The sequence below is a fragment of the Tamandua tetradactyla genome, chromosome 1 (assembly GCF_023851605.1).
Source record: "Tamandua tetradactyla isolate mTamTet1 chromosome 1, mTamTet1.pri, whole genome shotgun sequence".
NCBI lineage: Eukaryota > Metazoa > Chordata > Mammalia > Pilosa > Myrmecophagidae > Tamandua > Tamandua tetradactyla.
Genome location: NC_135327.1, coordinates 84424358 through 84437806, shown reverse-complemented (window position 1 = coordinate 84437806; position 13449 = coordinate 84424358). Strand labels below are relative to the sequence as shown.

General features: G+C 40.7%; 1 protein-coding gene and 1 pseudogene across 2 annotated transcripts in view; both read left to right on the top strand.

The window, feature by feature from the left end:
- LOC143685046 (putative G-protein coupled receptor 141) overlaps positions 1-13449 on the top strand; it is a 61348-nt gene that overhangs the window by 40429 nt on the left and 7470 nt on the right. The gene's annotated exons all lie outside the window — the stretch shown is intronic.
- LOC143680982 (peroxisomal membrane protein 11A pseudogene) lies at positions 2844-13072 on the top strand (annotated as a pseudogene).

Genomic DNA, 13449 nt, shown 5'->3' with positions numbered 1-13449 from the left:
TAGAATAGTAACACCCATGTCATGGGAGCTTGGGAGGACTATAAGTAATGTATGTATATGTATGTATGTATTTCCATCATGGTAGCAGTAATCCATGGGGGACTGAGCACCTGATAGCTATTGTTTTCCACAAATCCTGCTGGAATAACATTACCTATTATTAATGAGTGTATATAAACCTGGAGGTACATAGAAGTGAAGATCAAAGATGGGCTCAATAGATTGGTCTGGCTAATTTCTCAATAGCTTATTCTTGACCAAGGTCTTACAGTTTGGGGTGAACTCATATTACACAGTCACCTTGGAAATAATGATGTTCTCTCACCAAAGATGGTGGTCAGTTCTCCACATAATGACCCGTCCTTCCCTTAATAAAGAAAATCAGCGTTTCCAAAAATCATTTTCCATTCCAGGTTTTCCGTGGCCCTGGCATCTTAACTTGTTGACACATTATAGTGGGCCCCAAGGCAGAGGTCACTTATTTCTCCAGGGGTTGAGCTGGATATAAAGAGTAGGAAATATTTGAACAGGAGAATGGCTTCAGCTTTTTAGGAAGAGTTTTCTTTGATTGTCAGCTGAGTTCACCGTGAGTTGAAAGCATGGTATATGTTTCAAGAAATGAGGAAAGTATTTACCCACCCCTTTTATCTTGCTCTTCTCAGGATTTTGCTGACAGGAACAGCGAGTAAAGATTGCTGGCTGACTGATGTCATCTGGATAAAATATTTTAAAACAACTTTATATTAATAGCCTTAATTTAAAGAGCAATTTGGCATTATGAATCTATACTGACAAATAATTTCATATTATATGATCCACTCTTTTCCAGGACATTATCTTATGGAAATAAATCCAAAATATGCAAAAAAAAAAAAAACTCAGTTCACAAAAATGTTTGTCATTGAGTTATTTGAAAATTGGCTCAACTAGTGTTGGGAGACATTCACTTGATGGGGATGTTATGCAGTCATTTAAAACTTCAGAACTATTAAAGCAAAGTACTTTGATATATCACCAGGTGAAAAATATGGTCTGAAAACTGAAGTAAAATGTGATTATATTCTCAAAACATAAATACAAAGAAAGAGAATACACTAAAATACTTTTAAAAGTAGAAAATTCTGTATATCTCATTTTTTCTTTAGTTTCTTTAATTTAGTTGATTTTTTGTAACAATAATAATAATAATAATAAGGTAGAAACACTGAGAAAAAAGTAGAAAAAAAGAGCCCAGGAGGTATTATGGACAAAAAGAAGATAATGGAGGAAAAGAGTGGACAAGTTGACGGTTACACATAAGAAATTATCAAAGTGCTGAGGAAGAAAAGAAATTCCACTCATGCAATTCTTGCATATTCTGTGTGAATCATGTGAAATTAAAATGAACAAAACAGCCTTCTTAAGCAATATCCTATTCTTGTTTCCTCTGTTTACGCTTCATTGGACTACACAGAGGCTTGGAAGCGAGGAAGTTACTAGCACTGTTGAATACAAAGATTTGTCCATCCTCCCTTAGCCACTCTCTTACACACTGCTTCTCTGACTTTTAGGGTCGGGTGGATTAAACAGGACAGAGCGTGTGGTGAGGGTTGCAAGAAGGCTGTGATGGCACAGGGCACTCAGAAATTCCAGTTATCACAATCCCTGGGCAACAGGATATTTCTGTGAAGCAAGATTTTCAGTTAGGAGATGGGGGACATATTTGAGGATCAGAATTCACTACTCATTGTGATAACTCTACACCTGCATATCTGTGAAACACTCCTCTTGAAATGGGAAAAACTCAGAGATTGTCTTATTTAGGAGGAAGCAGGTGGTGAAATAGTGTGCTTAAGTTCCTTATGGTGCAGCAGCGTGGCTCTCACTAAAAACACAACAGCCTCTCACTTTCCATCTCATAGGCCTTGGACCTCAGCCTTCACTTCCTTAAATAGATAAGCAGAAGTACCGTCACCAAGTTATAAAGTCTGAGGCAATTTTTAACTCCTCAAGTGGCTGGAGAAATAATAGCTCAAATTCAGAACGCTGCTCTTTGGTTGAAATTGATTTTTTTTTGTTAGTGAGGCTGCAGATCTAATTTTACTTGAAACTGCTTAAGCAAGCATTTTTTACAATGGTAGTTGAAGAACTGAAAGACTCCTATCAAATTTCAGAAATGGGTTGTGCAAAGGAAGATGACTACAAGACAGTGCAAATATGAAAAAAATAGAAACTTTTAAATATGTTACTTAGGCATATAATTCTCTCAAATGGATTTCTTTAGAGTCTGTATTTCTTCCTTGTTGTTTTCTACACTGCTTTTGATATTTTCAGACAGATTTTTTTTAGCTACCTTGAGTTGGAACTGTCATTCCACAGTCTTTTCTCATTGTGTTTTGAATAAACAGCTTCTTGATTTTCCCAGAGTGATTAAAACGGCTGTTCCTATTTGTATTCAACAAACATAACAAAGTATAATTTGCTCTCAGGATATCTGAAAGGCAGCGTAGCTATTTGTCCTCCAGCAACCTTCTCTGACTAAATATCAGTCTGGGTTCCTAATTCGTATTCCAGAAGGAGATTTCATGGTGTTGAAAGCATTGCTCTGCCACTTAGAAGCTCTCTTTAAGTTCTCTGGGCCTCAGGAGTCCTCCTATATTATTGCCATGTCAGTGGAATAGTTCTGACTGAAACATAGAGCCAGAGATTGATTGGACACAGTATTCTATAGGTTTCATTCAAAGGCTAACAGTGTGATTTTGCCTTCTGACCCCCTTGGCATTGAGTGGTAATTCAGACAGCTCTCATGGGTCTTTTATTCTTGGAGACAGGAGCAGGTATAGAAATGACAAGGAAAAGGTGAAATGACAGGAATAAGTGCTGTGAAGAAACTGGAACAGGCAGCTGTGACAGAGGGCACTTGGGGTTCCCTCAGGAACTGGAGTCTGAGGTTCCATCTGTTCAAGGTGCAGCAGGAGGAAGCAAATCCAGGGGTGGAGTGGGGAGCAAAGAAGAAGGAGAAACAGAAGGTAGAGGGAAGGTATGAAGGTATTAGGGTGCTGGCCTTCCATGTCAGTCACCCAGCATGCCCTGTTACTGGCATTGCGTCTACCAGGCCATCCCACCAAGGAACCCTTGAGCATCCTTCACTACTCTACTCTACCTCCCTGGTTGTCACTTGACCCTGTTGATGCTCTGTCTAGATTACCTGTCAATCTTGTTTCTCCCAATCCTTTCTCATCAGTCAGACACACTCTCTCTCCCCTGATTTCTTTCTTTGCTTATATTATAGCTTAACTGAGAAATATTTTACATACTATACATTTCAGCCTTTTGTAGTGTACCAGTCTATATAGTCATAGATTGTATACGTCTTCCTGTTGAAGAGAATGATGGAGAAGTCCTGGAGTGCTTGTAGAGACTGTTGGTGTAAACGGAACCACTCCCAACCTGGACAAAGGTGGACACAAAAGGGAAAAATTGAAGTTTGCAGAGTGAGAACCATGAGGTCTGAAGCCAAGAAACCTTGGCCAGGAGAGTGGGTCCACCCATGTATATGGAGAGGGTGAATTTACCCTGAAGGGCGAGAATGAGTTTCCCACCTCACTGCAGTGGAAGAGTCATGCAGCCTCAGGCCTTGGAGAAGGTACAGCACGTTCCTTGGGGGACTGGGGAGAGTCCGGTTGCCACCACATGGAGGGGTTTAACATGTGCTCCGGAAACAGCAGAGAACCCAGGGGTGGCCCTGATGCCTGGAAAGAGTGGAGCCGAGAAAAAGGTGGTCTCCTTAATGTTCCCCGAGGTTGATTTGGAAAGAGGCAGGCCACTGCATAGACCCTTGGAAAGGGTGGAACTGCCACTTTCTAAAGCTGAAGGATAAATGACTTTCAGACTTTGAATCCAATGGTGTTTGCCCTCCAGGTTTTCTTTCCAATTTCTCCCTATGGATCCTGTGAATGTCCCTCCTCTGCATATTGGCACCAGACAACTTGTTTTGAGATTCTCAGGTCCACAGCCAGAAGAGAATTTTTTTTTCACCTTAATATTATTTAAGGTGATGCATGTAGCTGCCAAGTTGACAAGGGGTAGACATGTGGTAGTTAGATTCAGTTGTCAACTTGGCCAGGTGAAGGTACCTAGTTCTGTTGCTGTGGACATGAGCCAATGGTACATGAACCTCATCTGTTACTGATTACATCTGCAGTCGGCTAGGAGGCATTCCTGCTGCGTTGAATGATGTTTGACTTAATTGGCTGGTGCTTAAATGAGAGAGCTCAACGTAGCACACAGCCCAAGCAGCTCAGCATACTTCATCTTAGCACTCGCAGCTCAGCCCAGGCCTTTGGAGTTGCAGAAAGGAATCACCCTGGGGAAAGTTGTTGGAACCCAGAGGCTTGGAGAGAAGGCCAGCAGAGATTACCCTGAGCCTTCCCACGTAAGAAAGAATCTCAGATGAAAGTTAGCTGCCTTTTCTCTGAAGAACTAATGAATAAATCCCCTTTTATTAAAAACCAATCTGTCTCTGGTGTGCTGCATTCCAGCAGCTAGCAAACTAGAACAATGTTTCATAAGCATCCAAGTGGATATGCAAGTATGTTCTTGGTGATTTAAAATCTCATCCTAATGTGTCTAAATGTGAGTCTTTTCTATTAATTCACCTCAGTACTGTGTGAAACTTTTCAACATAAAGATGTGATCCTTTTTGTTTGTGGGAAATGAGCTTTGGTTATTTTTCTGAGTATTGCATTCTTTCTTCTGTCATCTTCTCTGATTTTTACTAGATGATGTTGGAACTTCTAGATTTGCCCAAGCATTTTTTTTTTTTTTATCTTCTATCTCATCGCCCTTTATAGTTCCATCTGGGAGAATGCTTGTGAACATTCTTACAAACACAAATTGTGTGGTTCAGTACAATGTTAACTTCAATAAGAATTATAATAAATTATTTTTCACATCATCCTATCTTTGAAGGCATTGATTACATTTAAAGTTTTTTATTCTTTTCTTTTTTTAGACAGCTAGCTAATCTGTTAATTATTTTGCCTGATGAATTTGGTGTCTCTCATAAATAACATTTATTTTCCTAAAATGCTGAGTGATTTCTCCTTGTCTTTTTAACATTGTATTTGATATGAAGATGCCATCACCCGCTGATGGATGTATCTGAAGCATGAACCTAGTTCTCCAACTACAAGTCTTCAATCTTTGCTTAGTTTGGTAGACAGTTTTTCTCAGTGGTGCTAGCTTGCACCAACCCTTATAATATTTAAACTCAACCAAGCTAATATCCAGTTTATGGTATTACTTTCTGTCTTATCCTCCTCCAGTTCATTCTCCATTCTGTTGCCCAAATAAGATTTTGAAATTACAATATTAAAGTGCCACTTGATATTCCAAAATACCTCGCATCTCTCAGAATTTTCAGGATGAAATAGGAAATCCTCAGAGAGGGAACATACTGAATATTTGGCAAGCCTCATCTACTGACATGTATGTTGCTCTCATTTGCCCAATATTCCAGGCACATTGCACTCTTAGTAATTTCTGAACATGTACCCACACTTTGATTAGACACTCGTCTTTATCTGAGTATCCTACCTTCTCCTCTCTGCATCTGGAACTTCAGAGCCTCCTTCAAAATCGAGCCCTATATGTGGCACTTGGTGCACATCTGAACCCAAGTGTTCATTACTCCATTTTGATGCCTTCACTGTCCATTCTGTTAAATTATCTACTCCCTTTTGTAAATTCCCATGGCATTTTTTTTACATGCCATACATGTTCTTGTAAAAGCTTTATTTTCCTATTTCTGCCTTACCAGACAGAAGGGAATTTAAGTGCAGGGATGTGTTTTATTCATCTCAGAGTCTCCACTACTTCCTACTCCATAGACACTTAAAATGATGTGATTAGTTTAATAAATGATGTTAGAAATCCCCAAGTTGATCATAACTGCTCTTCTGTTTAGGAGGAGACCCTGCCATTGCTTAGCATCCGGGTGCTGCTTAGCATCATTTTGTAGGGCTCTAAGGGTAGGATTCTGACATTGGCTATGCTGTGTTTTCCTTATCAATCAGAGATATCACTTCCATATCTCACCTCTGACATCAGGGCAGTCCTCAGCCATGGGCAATAATCCCTGGCACCTGAACAAGACAATTAGCAAGGCAGAAGGAGATAGCCACCAGCTACACATCAGGCAACTCTAAGGAGCTTGCTTTTATGTGCAGTGAAATCACAGCAAAACTGTGATAAAATCAGGCTTGCAGGATGGGGGAATCCTCATGGTCCAGTGAGGATAGGGAAGGGCTGGATATAGAGCTACTGAATCTAGTACATTATGCAAAGAAGTGCACAAGTTTTCCACAGACAATGGGAGTCCAGAGAAAGTAGTTCAGAGGAGAAATGGAATAATTTATGATACAATATGGACTTCAGTCTAGATGCCTAGAACTGTACAACAGGAGTCTACAGAAAGAAGAAACAACCTGGAGAATGAAAGAGGATGATCTAGGAATGGAAAGCAGGTCTACAAATCTGGGTCATAAGTTATGGGTGAGGAAAGGGTCATGGCAGTAGATGCGCCTTGAGTTATAAATTGGTATCAGATTGCAAAGGGCTGATAGGAAATGGCAGGTATCTTAGTTTGCCAGGCTGCTGTGACAAATACCACACAATGGGTTGGCTTTAACTGCAGGATTTATTGGCTCATGGTTTCAGATGCAAAACATCCGAAAACAAGGCTATTCCTCACCCGTTCCCCCAAGTCTGTGGCTTTCTGGTTCTGGCTCACCCAGTCTTTGTGATTGTTGGCTTGCCTCTCTGCCTCCCATCACAGGGTAACCTCTCTCTCCTACGTCTGCTCTTCTGGTTTCCAGTGACTGGTGGCTTCGGTTTCTTCTTCGTGGCTTTCTGACTTTTCATATCCTATTCCTTTCCTTTATAAGGCCTCCATTAATACAGATTAAAGGCCACTGGGATTAAGTTGGCCACAACTTAACTGAAAATAATATCTTCAAAAGGCCATATTTACAGATGGTTTCAGACCCACAAGATTGGAATCAAGATTAAGAACACGTTTTCTGAGGGGCTACATAATTCAGTCTGCTACAGTAGGTGTTTGGACTTCCTTCTCTTTACAAAGAATAACCGAAGGAACAAAAAGTTTTAAGTAAGAAATGAGAGAAGGTAGGAGGAGAATTAGAGTTTGAAACACAGCTTCATGCTGGTGATCAGGGATCAATCACAGATAAAGAAGAGAACCCATCCCAAGGCAGGGTGGTCTATGGAAAGCCAGAAGGTCAGCTATGTTTTGGGGAGATATTGCTCAAATGTATAGTTGGTTTTTGGGTTCCTGACATCTATTATTGGACTAGATCCAATGTGGCCCTATTAAATAAATATCTAAAAAGTCATAACATTTTTTTCATCTATTCACTTAAGGACTAATGTCTGGTATATTAAAACAAGCAAAAATTAAATAAAAACCACATTGTACTAGTGCTGAAGAAATTTAAGTTAATAATAAGAAAAAACTTTTTTAAAGTGAGGAATGAAGGAAGGAAGAAAGGAAAGAATGACAGTCATGGGTTAAGTGCTTTAGGAGAATAGCTGAGAGTTTGTGAGGATCAGGAAGGGCTCCCGAAGCCAAAGGGATCAAAGGTTAGTCCTCAAAGATGTACAAGAGTGTTTGAATGAAAGAGGAAACACAATGAGTATATCAGTGAGATAGCTAAATAGAATCAACAAATAAATGTTGATTTATTTGTTTTTAATCCCCTGATTCTTTGCATTAGTAATGGATTGTTGCCACAGAAGCAGTAACTACATCCCTTACCTTCTTTCAGGTTTTACAGAGATCAGCAGCCCTCTTTGGCAAACAGTTCACATTATATTAGACAATCCATTGACTAAGTAATGAAGGAATTTGCATCATTTCCAGGTGTAATGAGCTTGAAGCCAGGAAAAGATAACAATCAGCTCAAGGACCATGAGTGAGAAAATTGCTGGCTAGAACCCTCCTTCTGTTTTTTCCTCTTTTCCTTCTCCTCCTCTTCCTTCTTCCTTCTTTCCTTTCTCCTTTCCTCCTCTCTCTTTCACCATTTTCTTGATTTCTCTTTTTTTCTTCTATGAACTCCATCCAATCATTACAGATATTACAAGCACATGCCATATACCAAAAAGTAAGCAAGTGCTCACAGTTTTTCATTCTACAAAAAATTGGATGTGATGTGGAGTCTTTAAAGAAAAATATTAACTCATGTCACCCAAAATTCTACCCAAATAGGGAATCTTCCTGGTTTCAGTTCTTAACCTTTTCGAGGTGCCTGTGCCCCAAAGCTTTGAGCAAATTTCAGAAGCTTAGCCTGAATATTGAGAAATCCAAACACATGTCATCTAAACTTGATATCTAGGGAAAGAAATAGAACCTCTGATCTATATAAACGACTATATATTTTGTTAACTGCGTTGATTATATAGCACTTTTCATGGTCATCAGCTGTCCTTGCCCTTGAACAAGGGGGCTGTGGCTGCTAGCTCATTTGTTTCAGGTCCTAGTTGTAGTGTTTGTTTCTCAGACAAGTCTGTCAAATAACCATGCAGGCCCACTACTTTCGTGCCTCTCAGACATTCTCCTGGCTTTCCCACAGTCTCAGGGACTGTTCTCATTAGCAAGCTATCATTCTGCTGCCCTGTTGTTGAACACTCTGAAAGGTCTTATTATTTTTTGTGTGTGCTCAATTTGTTTTCGCAATGAAGACATTTACTTCTAAGGTTTTTAAGCCTTGAACTTTCTGTCTTGTATAAAAGCTTGATATTTCCTTCATTCTTTGTGGGCTCCCAACTCTAACGCCCATATAAAATAATAGTTTAGGAAATATTTAACAGTCTAGGTTCAAATGAGTAAGTTTTTTTGGCTTAAATTCATGTTGCTACTAATTGCCATTGAAGTAAACCACTGTAAGAAGAATTCTTACAAAGAGAAATATGACACTGCTAAATTCAAAAGAGAAATTGTTTGTAGTGTTTTAATATTTCAGTTTCAATTGGGGGCACAATTGTCTCCTGAAATACTGCTAAAATAATGTTATTGATCCCACAAGCCCATCTTTTCTCATGAATCAGAGTACAAGCTTTTGTGAACATAAAGAAATGCTCTGGCCTCTACACAGGTGAAGTGAGTGTCCAACTCTGATGATGTGGTGTTGGACATGCTTGGTCACTGGCTGCAAGCAAGTCACGTCTGAGGGAAAGAATGAAGGAGAGGAGGCATAAAAAAAATTCCCCCTCAACTAATTAAAATTTTCTATCAATAGACTCTATCAAGAGAGTCACATTCATATTTAGGGGAATGCATCCAGCACACATACATCTTTACCCCCATCCCCCAGGAACACACTGGGGCTCACATTCCTAATCTTGTCTCCCTCACTACCTGTGGATCTCAAAAATGATTTTTGATTCATTGTCCTCTTCTTCTAGGCTCCTTCTAGCTCTTGCTTGGCTTTCAAAGGCTGATAAGACATCTTAACAAGGGGGAGATGACCCCAAGTGGTCTCACCCCATGATTGCATAAGATGGTGTAAATGGCAAGAAAATAATAAAAGACCAAGTGCCTTGTTGAAAGAGCCAAAAAGAAAGAGGAAGAAAAAATCTTGCGAGGAGATGGGGAGAGAGAAAGAGAGAGAGACTCCAGGAAGAAAGAACTTTTTCATCTCTCCTCTCTTTTCTCATTGCATTTCCTAGGCCAACAGAGCCCTTCTTCTTGGGAGTGATGAGAAGTGAATGAGTGCCCCCAGCAGGTGGGGTGAGAGAGCTCAGGACCTGTAGGCAGAATTAGTTTAGTTGTGATTGATGGGGCAGAGTGGGGGAGCTGTGATCTCGGGTGGACTATCAGTGAATCTTGCACAATACCCTCATAAGATTAGGACAGAGCATAGAGACAGGAAATCTAGAAACTAGCAACATGTGGGTCTAGACAGACACATAAGGCAGCCCCTGGAAAACCTATTGGGACCCAAGTACAGGGCAGGTGTTCATTGGCTGGTAGGGTCGGGAGCTTGGTCCTCAGGACTATGGTGCAGAGACAGCAGATAGATGATGGAGATGATAAAGGCTTAGTGCAGGTAAACAACACAACCAAGAGATCCCAGTAGTAGATTAGGACCACAGAGCAGAGAAAAACCTGTTGCAAAAACTGGTGGGTCATCAGTACAGAGGTAGAGTAGCAAATAGTTCATGCAAAATCTCCTGCGATGCCATAAGCCCTTTCTGGTTGGGAGAGAAATGTTCAAAACAAGAGGTGAAGCTGTAGACACAGGAAATGGGTAGAGGGAAATGAGGGAGCAGGAAATTAGAGATGGCATTATCAAGAAGGAAAAATTGGGCTTCAAATCAGGTTGAAGGGACATATTGGCAAATGGGCTTGAGGGGGAAACAGTCATGAGATCAGGAGAGCTGAGTTCGAGGCAGGGGACTGATGGGGAGTGCACCAAAGTGGTGTCAGGTCTGGCAGAGAATCCAACCCAACATCAGGTGGCAAGTCCACAACCAGTAGCATAAAGTTGTGGAGTAGACCTGGGCAGGACTAGGCTGATGTGGGCTTGGCCAGCTGAGTGGTCTGCACTGTAGCTATAGCTGCTTTTATTTTCATGCCTCTTGGCAAAGGAACAGGAAGAAGTCCTAGTTTGGGGAAATAACTGTAATGTCACCACAACATATGACCGAGGATGTGGGTACAGAAGGCCATGGAAAGATAGAGTAATGATTAGCTTCTCTGGCTGTTACTGTTTCAACTATTTTCAAATCTATTTCCTGTTTCTCTCAGTAAAGCAGAGGAAGGCTGCAGGATTTTTAAGCTGAAGGAGTATAACTAGGAGATTCCTGGAAAATTTTTACACCCCGTACTTTGGGTTCATTCTTTACCTCAGAGTAATCAACGGTAAAGATTAACTATTATTATGTTAGATAATGTTTTAACACTTTGCATAAATTAGCTAAATTAAGTTTCATAAAGATTAAATGAAGTAGGTAGGAATTATCCATATTTTCGATGTGGAAAATAATCCTCAGAAAGGTTAACTAAGTTGTCCAGGATAACACTGTAAACAGTAGAAGCAAGAATTGAAGAAACATACTGTGCATTAGCTACATGTTACAGACAGTTAGCTATTTCCATGTATTTAGGGGGCATCTTCTATATGTTGGCCACTGTTATGGATACAAAAGAGGAATAAAACAAAAACATATGCAGTCCTGGTCCTTATTGAGTCTATAACCTAGAGGGAGACACACCAAGTAACCAAGTAACCAGTAACCAAAGTGATTATTTAATCACACTTGTGAGAATTCTGAAAGACAATATGAGGTAGACCTGCTCTAGATCAGGGATCTGTATTAATTTACTAAAGGCTACTGAAATGCAATATACCAGAAATCGAACAGCTTTTATAAAAAGAATTTATTAAGTTACATTTCTAAGGCCATAAAATGTCCAAACCGAGGCATCCAGAGAAAGATACCTTGATTGAAGAAAGGCCAATGTCTGTCACATGGGAAGACATGTGGCTGGCATCTGCTGGTTCTTGTTCCCAGTTCCACTGCTTTCCAGCTTCTGATGCCAGTGGTTTCCTCTCCAAGCATCTATGGGCCTTTACTTAACTCCTCTGTAGCACAACTTGGTTTCTGGCTTGCAGTTGAAGACAGTTGAAGTGATTTATATTCAAGGACTGGCTTGCTTCATAGGAAGGCACATGGCAATGTCTGCCAAGCTCTGCATCTTCAGATGTTTGTGTCTAGGCTTCTGATCTCTTTGTTGGCACTCCAAGCATTTTTAAATGTCTGTGTCTCTTGGCTCTGAGCTTTCTGTAAAATATTTCCTCTTTAAAAGGACTCCAGTAAACTAATCAAGACTCTCCTCTAATGGGTGGAATCACATCTCCATCTAATCAAAAGGCCATTCCCACAATCGGGTATGTCACATCTCCATGGAAATAATCCAATTAAACTTTCCACCCCACAGTATAGAATTAGGATCAAAAGAACATGGCTGCCTCCATAAGATTGGATCAGGAAAAAGGACATAGCTTTTCTGGGGGTACATAACAGTTTCAGAATGACACAGGGTCCAAGAAAGCTTCCCAGAAGAACTGACAGTGGACCTGAGATCTGGAGGAAGTGGGGAGGATAGGGGAGAGAAGAGTTGGCAGTGCTACGGCAAGAACATGTTTGTAAGATCTGAAAAAAGTTCATTGTGACCAAAGCTCAGAGAATGAGAATGGTATGGAATGTGGCTCTGTAATTAGGGATTATGTAATGCACGACAAGATTTACAAAGCCCTTTGCTCTAACTTACTCGTTTGGTAGTAGAAATTCTACAAAAGTTAGAAAAGTTTCACCCACCAGACCCAAGGCCAGGACTGACCCTTCAGAGCCACTCAGTGCACATGCATTGAGATATTTGTTAGAGCCTGAAGCTGGCAAAGGAAAGGTGGTAATGAAGCTTAAGGAACAGGAGTCCAGTGTGAACAATGAGTCAGACTGGGCAAAGTGGTCCATGCTGCACAGGCAACTCAGGAGAGCATTCATGTCACTGACCTGGTAACCCACTTATGCCTAACCTTAGCCAGGCTGAACACTGTGGTTTATTTAATTTGTGACACCATTCTCTGGGTGAAGAATGTAGGGCTCACCTCTGGCATCAACAAAGAGAAATGGCGAATGTAGGCTACCCACCACTACTACTCATCTTTCCTGCTGAGCTTGGTCAGGGATCTGTATGAACTCTCCCTGCAAATGGGAAAGGTTGCACACAAACAGGACAAAGAGGGAGAAATCACAATCCCATAGTCCTCTTGGGTACAGTGTAGCTAATGGGGAAACAGAATGGCTTCAGTCCGTTTTCCTTCTCTTATTCCAGTCCCTGAAGAGGCAACCTCCCTTGCTCCTGGACACGGTGAAAAACTTCTCTTATATCCTGATCCCTTTGGACCAGCTGGGGATCAATCCTGACATCAGATTTGGATGTCTTGTGTCCTTTATACCAGGCATCATCATTGCGACATATTCTCAGGTGAAGCTAAGGGCCTGCTAAGGTGTTTTTAGGTTGAGGACTAACACCTGCTTTTAACAGATTACCTCTTAGCAAAATGGACATTTACAGCACCCACAGAGTAACGTCACACTGTGCTTGAGGACTTGTTCACATGAGCATTTAGTGACTGTGATGTGAGCAGAAGTGGAGGCAGGAAGGGAGCATGAAGATTTTTGTATATTTTTGTGAAAACTGGCGGGATTCTGAATTTCTGAGTGTTTCCCCTTCATTTAACATTTATTGAGTATCACTTACACATCTAGTAGAAGCTTAGTGTTTGTTGAATAAATAAAAATTGAAAGAGGGTGCACAGGTGGTTCAGTGACAGAATGCTTGACTTCCATGCAGGAGACCCGGGTTCAATTCCTGAACCATAC